Consider the following 9,757-nt stretch of genomic DNA (forward strand, 5'->3'; position numbering starts at 1 on the left):
GTGGAAACACAATTGCAGTCAAAGACAGGAAATCAATGCTGGCAAAAACAAATTGAAAAAGAAGAGAAGAAGTCTGCATTGTAAGGCAAGTCGGTTGATGCTACCAAGTATTCCAGGTGTGTCTCAAAGAACAAATGATATTCTTTTAAAGATGACTAATGACCAGGTTTCGCGTCATGTTAAATGTGACAGTTTGATCAAAAAAATTGCAGAAAAACTTGCCATGAAGCATGGAAATTCTAAAGATCAAGAGAGGTACATTAGACAAAGGACAAGGGAGATTAGCAGAATGGTTCTTGAATACAGATTATTGACTGATGAAAAAAATGCTATGTTAAATGACATAATTTGCCCATCAAAATTTACTTATATCACACAAGCAACTAAGCGTGCAGCAGGTTTTAATGAACAAACAAATTTGTATAATACTCCAAGTCTTGCCATTAAAATAGGGCATAGCATCAAAGATTGTACTGAAATTCTAAGAGGAGAGGCACTGATGTCAAGCGATGAAGTTTTAGAAAAAAAATGCACATCACTCTTATCCCTATATTCGTTACACTGGGCGGACAAAGTTAGTCATCACGCACTTTGAAGTCGCCATGAAGGTAGACGAAACAACCCCAAGCTCCTCCCCCTAACAGATGATGTTGTAAAACTTTCCAAGCATTTGAAGGAGGAAATTAAAGTCAGGCAAAATAACCTACAAAAAGCAAAAGGCGACAATATAAAAAGAAAATGGAAATTGTTCGCTGAAGCATTGCTCACTCAAGTTGTAGTGTTCAATCGTAAACGACCAGGTGAGGTCTCAAAGATGACACTCTCCAATCTCATGAAATGTGCAAGTGGTGAAGACAGTATACTTGATGGGGCATTGACTGAATGGGAAAAGGCATTGTGTAGAGTACTGTGGAGAGTTGAGATAATTGGAAAGCGGTCTAGAACTGTTCCTGTATTACTGACATCCTAAATGAAGAATGCTATGGATTTCCTAACATCAAAACGTCTTGCAGCTGGTATTGCTGATAGCAACAACTATGTTTTTGCTCTCTCTGGTGACGGCCACTTAAGAGCTTGTGATGCTATTCGTGAAATATCTACTCAGTGTGGAGCTCAGCATCCTGAGTATCTTCGAGCAACGCGCTTAAGAAAACAGATTGCTACAGTATCACAGATCATGAATTTAAAGGAAAATGAATTGGATATTCAGGCTAATTTCTTGGGCCATGATATTCGCACACATAGACATACAGGCTTCCTAATTCAACATTGCAGCTAGCCAAAGTTTCTAAACTACTCTTGAAAATGGAAAATGGGGACCCAAAGGATCTAGCAGGTAAAGGTTTTGAAGATATAGAAGTGGATCCTAATGAAGGTATGTTGATTTGGTTATTACAGCAGATACAATATTTACAACGCAAAATGTGTTTTTAACATAGATAGACATTAACAAAAAAACATTGCTATATAATTACCAAATCCAATGTCTGCTACAGGCAGTAAAAAAAAGACAATGTAAAAAGTTTAAAAATCTACATCAAACACAGTAGAATACCAAAACATAATGCATTTATATACAGTATTATCAGTATACATACTTTCTGTATGAGTGAGGAATGTCATATTTTCTGATTATATACTTGCTGGTGAATATCATACAGTCACAGAATATCAAATGACATTACAACAATGTTAAGAGACTGAATAGAAAACACATGATATTGAACTGTAAAATAAGATTAACTTTGGCAACAGTCAAGTTGGCATATAATATATCTATATCTTCATATATATTCTGAATTAATCTATTTCCTTAATCTAAAAAAATGGTTTGTAAAAAACAATACAAATGTTTTCAAATAAAAGCATTAGCCATTGTTCAGCTTAACTCATATTCCATTAATATTAAGGAGGTCTATTCCAGTAATTATTGTGCAGTGCTTCTCCATGCAACAAGAAATAATTGGATATCAATAGGACTGCAATAATATAATATACTTTCATAATGTAGTGTGTTATATTTGCTATCTGATTTTTCATATATTTTAACGGTGCTGAAGATTCATATTCTGAAGATTATTGTGTAAGGGTTAAGTAATTAGAGGCAGTAAAATGTAAAGCTCCATTCAATTAAACTTTATGGCATATGGATTTAATGAAAGCAATTTTTTATATTTTATTCCTACATCAAGTGATTGTTGTTATCATATTTCTGACACTCTCTTTAGTTTTAATAACTTTTTTGTTTTATTAGTTTGCAAATTAATTTTATTGACAGTTAAAAAAATAATACATTATTAAACTGTAAAACATTTGCTTGTTAAAAGAATAACATGTTATTGTTTAGTTGATGTACATTAACCATCAACCATAATACAATAATTTATACACAAAACTAATCAAGTACTAATTAACATCAAAATCCATTTTAAAGTTTCCTTAAGGTGTAGTAGATACAATATGTCAGATTGAATGTTTTCCTTTCATTTTTTTTGTTGCTACACCATTTTTTTAGTTAAAAATAATGATGGATGCAAAGAAAAAAAGATATTTCGGTTGAAGAAAGTCTGGACAAAACAGGAAAAACAGGCTGTTGCATCTTACCTAGGATCATCACTGTCATGGCGGAACATTCAGGATTTCATCGGCAATCAAATAAGAAAAAATGATCCAATGAGCTTCCTTAAAAAATAACCAAAAATAAGGATTCTGAAAATGAGATTTCATGTGACTAAAAGAGTAGTGAAAATGAGATTAATCATGTGACAAAAAGAGTAGTGAAAATGCGATTATTCATGTGACTAAAAGAGTAGTGAAAATGAGATTATTCATGTGACTAAAAGAGTAGTGAAAATGAGATTAATCATGTGACTAAAAAAGTAGTGAAAATGAGATTATTCATGTGACTAAAAGAGTAGTGAAAATGAGATTATTCATGTAACTATATAATATAATGTGAAATATTATTAATTGTCGAGTCTATTTTATTATAGGTCTATATACTCTACAGGCCAGTTAGTACATTTGCCGGCTACACATGCATAATAAATAAGTGTAATTTAATCTTGAATGAAAGGTTAGGCCTACACTAATTAATTAGGGCCTACTACAGTATACCTCCCTTATAAATTATTATTAGATAGTAGGCCTAGTCGTTGTGTTGATGTTTATTTAATATTGATAAATAACTTTAGCAATAATTACATTGTATGAAACTTTTTAAAAAATCCAATCCTTTTCTCCTTTTTTTTTTGAATTTGTAATTTTGTAATATATTGTTCCATATGGACAGTTCTGTCTGAAATAAAGTTGAATTGAAATTGAATTGATTGGTATTGTAATTTTGTTTTAGATTCATGCTGAAGAATTTTAGTAATAAGTGTTTCCATGGGGCCTTTATATTTAAGTTTAACAATTTTAATTTATACAGTATTTGTTTGCGTAAAAAAATATTAGGATGCAGAATATTTCATTATTTAATTAAAATATAAGCAATTCTGCTTAAATACGTATTCAATTTTATAATAAATAATTATTGTTATTATTTAAATATTATTTATAATTAATAACTACCTAGGAGTACAGTAAGAATTGAATATTTTTTTTTAATCACTGAAATACTAATTCTATCATTTTAAATCAAAACAACTGAACTTCTTTTTAAGTAGTAAGATAAGATAAGATAAGATAACTTTTATTGATCCTCAACAAGGAAATTCATTGCTCGTCATAATAACAAAGAAAACACAATAAAAACAAATATAGCATAAAACCATTCATATAAAAACATCTAAAAAATTACAAGATAAAATTATCTTCTTCACTTCCTGTTGTACTGGATGATACCGGAGGGAATAAAGGATTTAGCAAATCGATTCGTTTTCACACTGTAGTACTAACTACAGTAATAAAGAGGCCTAAACTGAAGCCAGGCCAAATTAAATAGCTTAACTAGCTAGGCTAGCCGGTCAGTATTTAGTAGAGTAGGCCTAGTGATCGTCGATGCTTAAATTTTTTATTTTATTTATATCACTATTTGGTTAATTCGATGAATAAAGCATTGTGGAAGATCCGCATTATATATTATTAAGCTTTAAAAAAATAAAAAGACTATTGATTGTACTATTTTATGTTACGGTATCGCGCTGGGATTTTCCCTTCGTTTTATCGTCTGACTACTGACAAACGACGACGAACAACTCGGTAGTTTTTACTAGGGCTAGCTGCTGTAGTATAGTAATAACGCGACGATGGACAGCAAACGTAGGCCGACATTCACCGAAACTGAAAAAAATAAGCCTTATAGAAGCTTTCTCATTCAAAAAAGACATTTTGAACTCCAAATTTTCGTCGAGAGTTTCGTTGCATTCAAAGGCTGAGTCATGGAAAGAAGTTTTAAATAGCGTAAAGGCCGTAAATGGAGAGATCAATCGAACCGTCGACGAGATTTTTTAAAAATGGAAAAATTTATTGGCAGATGCCAAAAAAGACTTGAATCGTCCAAAAAATCCTCCTACTGGAGGGGGTCCACAATTTGTTATGTCAAAATGTAGTGAGATGGTAATCAATGTCTACGGTGGGGAAGACTCCAGTTTGTTTGCTGGTTTATCCAGTGGAGTTGAAAGTTCAATTGGGAGTCGGTCAGCACTATCATCAGCAGCAGGTGTGTATTTTTTTTTTAATAGGGCTAGGCTTAGGCATATTCATAAGCCTAGAGGTCCTAGGCCTATATGTTATGAATTTGGTCACACAGGTGACTAATTCAAATTGTAAAATCAAGGCCTATGTATTGCAAACATTGTTAACATAGTTGTAAACAATAATAATATTAATTTTAAATATTTTTTATACAATAGCAAATGACGATAATAAATGAGTTTCATTTATTTTAAGGACCATCATCATCATTAGAGCTTCCTACCAATATTCCCTCGACATCTCAAGAACCAGCAGAGCCGAAGAGGAGAAGAACGAAACATGGTGATGATGATGACACATACCAATCTTTTTTAAAGTGGCAGACGGTATTAGCTCAGAAGAAAGTGGAGAAAATTGAATTGGAGAAAATTAAACTAAATGAAGAGGCCAAAAAATTAGAGCTAGCTGTATTGCAGTCCCAAGTTACAATTTTTGAAGAATAATTCATTTCAATTGGTGTTTACAAATAATTTAAAAATCGTTAATATTGTAATTTATATATAATATATAATATATTATATAAATTACAATTTATATACAATTTAAATATATACTGTATTTAATGAATAATTCATTAAATTTCTATTTGTCTTTACAAAAACACCAAATATTTTTAAAATCTTTAATATATTATATATCTATATATAAATTTACGTAAGGGCAAAATTCGGTAAACCGCGCGTTATTTCTAGAATGTTTACTCGATGGTATATAAAGTTGGTTAGAATCTCGGTACTGATTTTAACCACCTGATGTAACTCTGTTTACTAATTAAATTTAGTTAGATAATTAGTTATTGACAATTAAAACGAATTTAGGTTCAACGATTTGCCCCAAATAGGGGTGTTTTCCAACCGTAGTATACACTGTCTAATGGAGTCCTCTTAAAAAATACCTGCACACAATAATACGAGGATACTTCGCATTTTCCTATCTCCTCCTACGATAATTGTTTTTAATAGCTGAAAACCGGTTGAACAGCTCGAGTACAGTATCATAATGTTGAAGACAGGCCGATTTTCTTTAAAAAATACTATTTTGATAGATTTAATATACGTTTATACAAATGTATTGATTTGCGATGAATGGAACTTTATTGTAAATACCATACATAACCATTTTTGGTCGCCATTTGAATCGAAATTTTCTTACTGTGAATGTGGTTACTGTTTATTGTATTAAGTAGTAATTATAAAAAATATAAACGTCGTAGTGGTGTATTGTTACATGTACTTTACTATTTCAATCGACTATAACAGGGACATTTTTAGTTTTTTGGACTCATTTTAAGACAAGTTTCTCCTTCGGAAGTAGGCCTAATTCCCAGTGTGCTAATTTTAGTTGACTACATTAATTATCGTGTCTATTTATTCGTTTCTGAAAACGACAATGTATTTATAGTCCTGCGGTACGTACATTTGAAATCGGCAGTTTTTTTTTGTTGACTCCGCTCACTCACCATACCGCCGCCGTGCAGCGGGTGAATGTTTTTAAACGGGTAAAGGTGCGAGAGTAAACTAGCGCCGGCGCGATAGTCATAGTCTAAGCCTAGGTATAAATAATTATAATAAGTATTTACTAATTTTATACCTTCTTATTATCACTAAAAACTAAACAATATTATTATTGTAGTTGTGCTAATTATTACCGTAATATTAATACTTACCAGAAAGATCGCCAGAAATGTTATGCATTGACCCACTTGCATAAAATCTAAGTGCTGTGCACACTTGGAGAACCGGTGGCACTGCATTATTCCTATTTGTTACATTCAAATCAATTGCTAGATTATCGCTAAGCGTCATTATAGTTTGCCGGTTGAACCAAAATTTTCTATATAATTCGTTGTCATCATATTTATCAAGCGGATGCAATCTATCGCGAAAAATACGACCTATTCTCTCTCGATAGCCTTGCACCGCGATAAAGTTCGCGATTTTTTTTTGTCGTCGCGACGAATTCTAAGCCTGCTAAGAGGAGGCTTAGAATCTAAGACCACGAAACGTCCTCTCGTAGGCTTAGACTTTATATTGCAAGAGGCTTTATTCTAAGACCTCCATTGAGGGCGGTATAAAGCCTAGGCTTAAGTCTAAGACCGCGGTTAAGACGCTTATTGCAATCCACCCCTGATGGTAAAAACAGTGTGATAAACAACGTAGCTAACACTATGACAGATAGATGTGTAGTAAACAAAGTCGTCAATGCTCAACTTAGACAATCAAAGAAAAACAAGGAACTGACCAAATTTCACTGTGCAATGATTCTTTTGCTAAATCTATGCAAAATGTTTTAAAGAAATGGGAAAGTGAAAAATCATTAGAAGAATCAGAATCATTTAAGCGTAGTATGAGCCAAACTTAGGCAATTATAACATCAGTATTATGAGGTTAATAAGCAATGCGGGGGATGGTGTTGTACATAGAAGAGGCCATGTAGGTAGAGGGGAGTAGACCCGGGTCTAGGTGGGGCTGGAGTAGGAAGGGGAGATGGGGATAGAGGGAGAGGAGCTCGTGCCCGAGAAGACGTGGTGGGAGAGCGGCTCTGGAGCGCCAGAGACATCAGAAGGAGCTTGATGGATGGCATCGTATGGACGAGCCATCTGGCTTCCCTATTCGACCTTTTTGGGGCCCCATATCCGGGTATTCAGGAGGTATGGGGTCATGTCGACACCAATCAATTTTTTTTCCCTTTTTTAACCAAATTCTCTGGCAGATAATAGTGGAACAAACCAATCTTTACTTTAAGCAGAGGAAGCCAGGAACCCAATTTATGGAGCTGACAGCCAGGGAGCTTCAAGCCTTTTTTTGGTATGGTGGTGATGATTTCCATCAAGGGACTGACGGTGCTTGAGCACATCTGGCCGACACTTCTGTTCTTTCATGATGCTTCCTTGGCAAACATCATGCCTCGTGACCGGTTCTTCTGGATTCTATGGAACATGCACTTCAATAACAACAACGAAGCTCCAGATGATCCAGCTCAAGACCGTCTATTCAAGATCTGCCCTGTGATTCAACATGTTACCACGCAATTTCAAGTACAGTATAATCTGCACGAGTATTATGATGGTGATGAAGCTATGGTAACATTTCAAGGACGGCATAGGTAATTTATTTTTTTCACTTTATTTATCAATATTATTTATATGCACAATTATATAATATCAAAACATTTTTTGATTGATTATATTAGTAAAAAAATAAATATGTAATACTGTACTCACAATTTTGATTTATCTTCTAGCGGGAAGCAGTATGATCCATCGAAGCCAATTAAGGATTTAAAATGTGGACACTCGCGGATTCAATCTCGGATTATGTATACAACTTCGCTGTTTATACGCGACAATTTGGAAATCCAGACCATCGCGATCTTGGACGTAAAGAGTGATTATCAACCTCATCACTCCGGACCTTTACAACCTCAACTACAGATTGTACTGTGACCGCTTTTATACATCGATGCCACTTCTACGTGACTTACAAGAAATCTGGATATATTGCTGCAAAACTGTTCAACGCGATCGACAAGGATATTCACCATAACTCAAACAACATGAAAACAAACATGGAGCGTGGAGAATTTCATTTCGCGAAACATGACAACGGAAAAAAACTCATCTATTTTCTCAGTAGCGTCCATTCAGGAGATCTACCCCCAACGGCTGTGACGCGTAATATAGATAATCGTGGAAATCGTGACAACATACCATGCCCACAAGCCACCGCAGACTGCAACGAGTACATGGGAGGGGTAGATCATGCGGATCAAATTAAATCGCGTCGCTGGTATATGCGTCTCTTTTGGCATTCGTTCGACACTTCCATATTCAACGCCTTCATTCTACACAAGAAAACGCAACCTGCCACAGAAAAACATATCTCAAATCCAATTTCGTTATAAGCTCGCGAAGCAGAATAGGACGCCCATCCTATACGCGTAGACCCAGGTCACCAAAAAAAAAAACCAGACAGGACACCTGATACTGTTTACTTATGAATATGTATAAAATATTGACCAATAAAATAATTTTTTGTTATGGATTATTCATAAACTATGTGAGATCGCGGGACAAATCGTCGTCTGATCGAAAATTGACTTCCAAAACTCACATTTTATCTGTCTAATACGTCACGCTAAGGTAGGATTTTATGGTTTTTAAAAATGTTGTAAGCACATGGGCCTAGAATCGCTAGGCCATAAATAATTTAAACTATATTTGAACTCGTCACTTTGACGAGTTAGTTACCCGCACGAAAAATGTCGCATGCACGTCATACGTTGGAATTTTGTACACAGAAAAAGATTATGCCATTATAACCTGAACTAAAGAATAATTATGATATGTTGTTAATGCTGAATTCTGTCTAGTTTGTGTAATATGGTATATACAGTATAGACAGTATAATCTGTAGAATAGATGAAATTACGGGACCCGCCATTTATTCCAATTTTTAACATGGCGACGGTATCAAAATGAAACACTAAGATAGCAATTTCGGAAGGAAATTATCTTCATAAAAATTTAAATATTTTTAACTCATGCGAAAGATAGTTGATTGACCTAGACAATATTAAAATCTCAGAAAAAATGGAATACGGATAATGTAATATAACGAAATACTTTTATAATTAAGAAATCGACCTTTGTATCAGAATTTAAATAAGTTCACGAACTTGGCCCAGAAAGTCCAGAGGAGAGTTTGTCCAGATGTTTTAATGACAATTTAGTTTATAATAGAATCCCTAAAGAAAACACTTAGCTTAATTTTGTGACTGTTCCCATCGTAAAACAATTAGATATTGACAGTTTGAAGCAGAGATTTGACAGGGCCAATTCATCATTGTAACCTCCCCAGATAAGATCAATCACTCCACTTAAACACCCCTGGATCAACTTAGGACCAATCGTTACCCTCACAGATTACGTAGTGACATATGCAAATGAACCGAAGCCAATATACCCCCAAGTTTCAGAAGAACATCTACACCTCACAGCCACTTCTTCAGAAGAACATCTACACCTTACAGCCACTTCTTCAGAAGCAGACCTACACAC

The 9,757-nt window shown here is 34.2% G+C and overlaps 1 pseudogene; it reads left to right on the forward strand.

Moving 5' to 3' along the window:
• The first annotated feature begins 755 nt into the window (after positions 1-755).
• LOC140046589 (uncharacterized) lies at positions 756-2,694 on the forward strand (annotated as a pseudogene).
• Positions 2,695-9,757: the final 7,063 nt, after the last annotated feature.

Source organism: Antedon mediterranea, chromosome 4 (genome assembly GCF_964355755.1).
Source record: "Antedon mediterranea chromosome 4, ecAntMedi1.1, whole genome shotgun sequence".
In the NCBI taxonomy this organism is placed as follows: Eukaryota; Metazoa; Echinodermata; class Crinoidea; order Comatulida; family Antedonidae; genus Antedon; species Antedon mediterranea.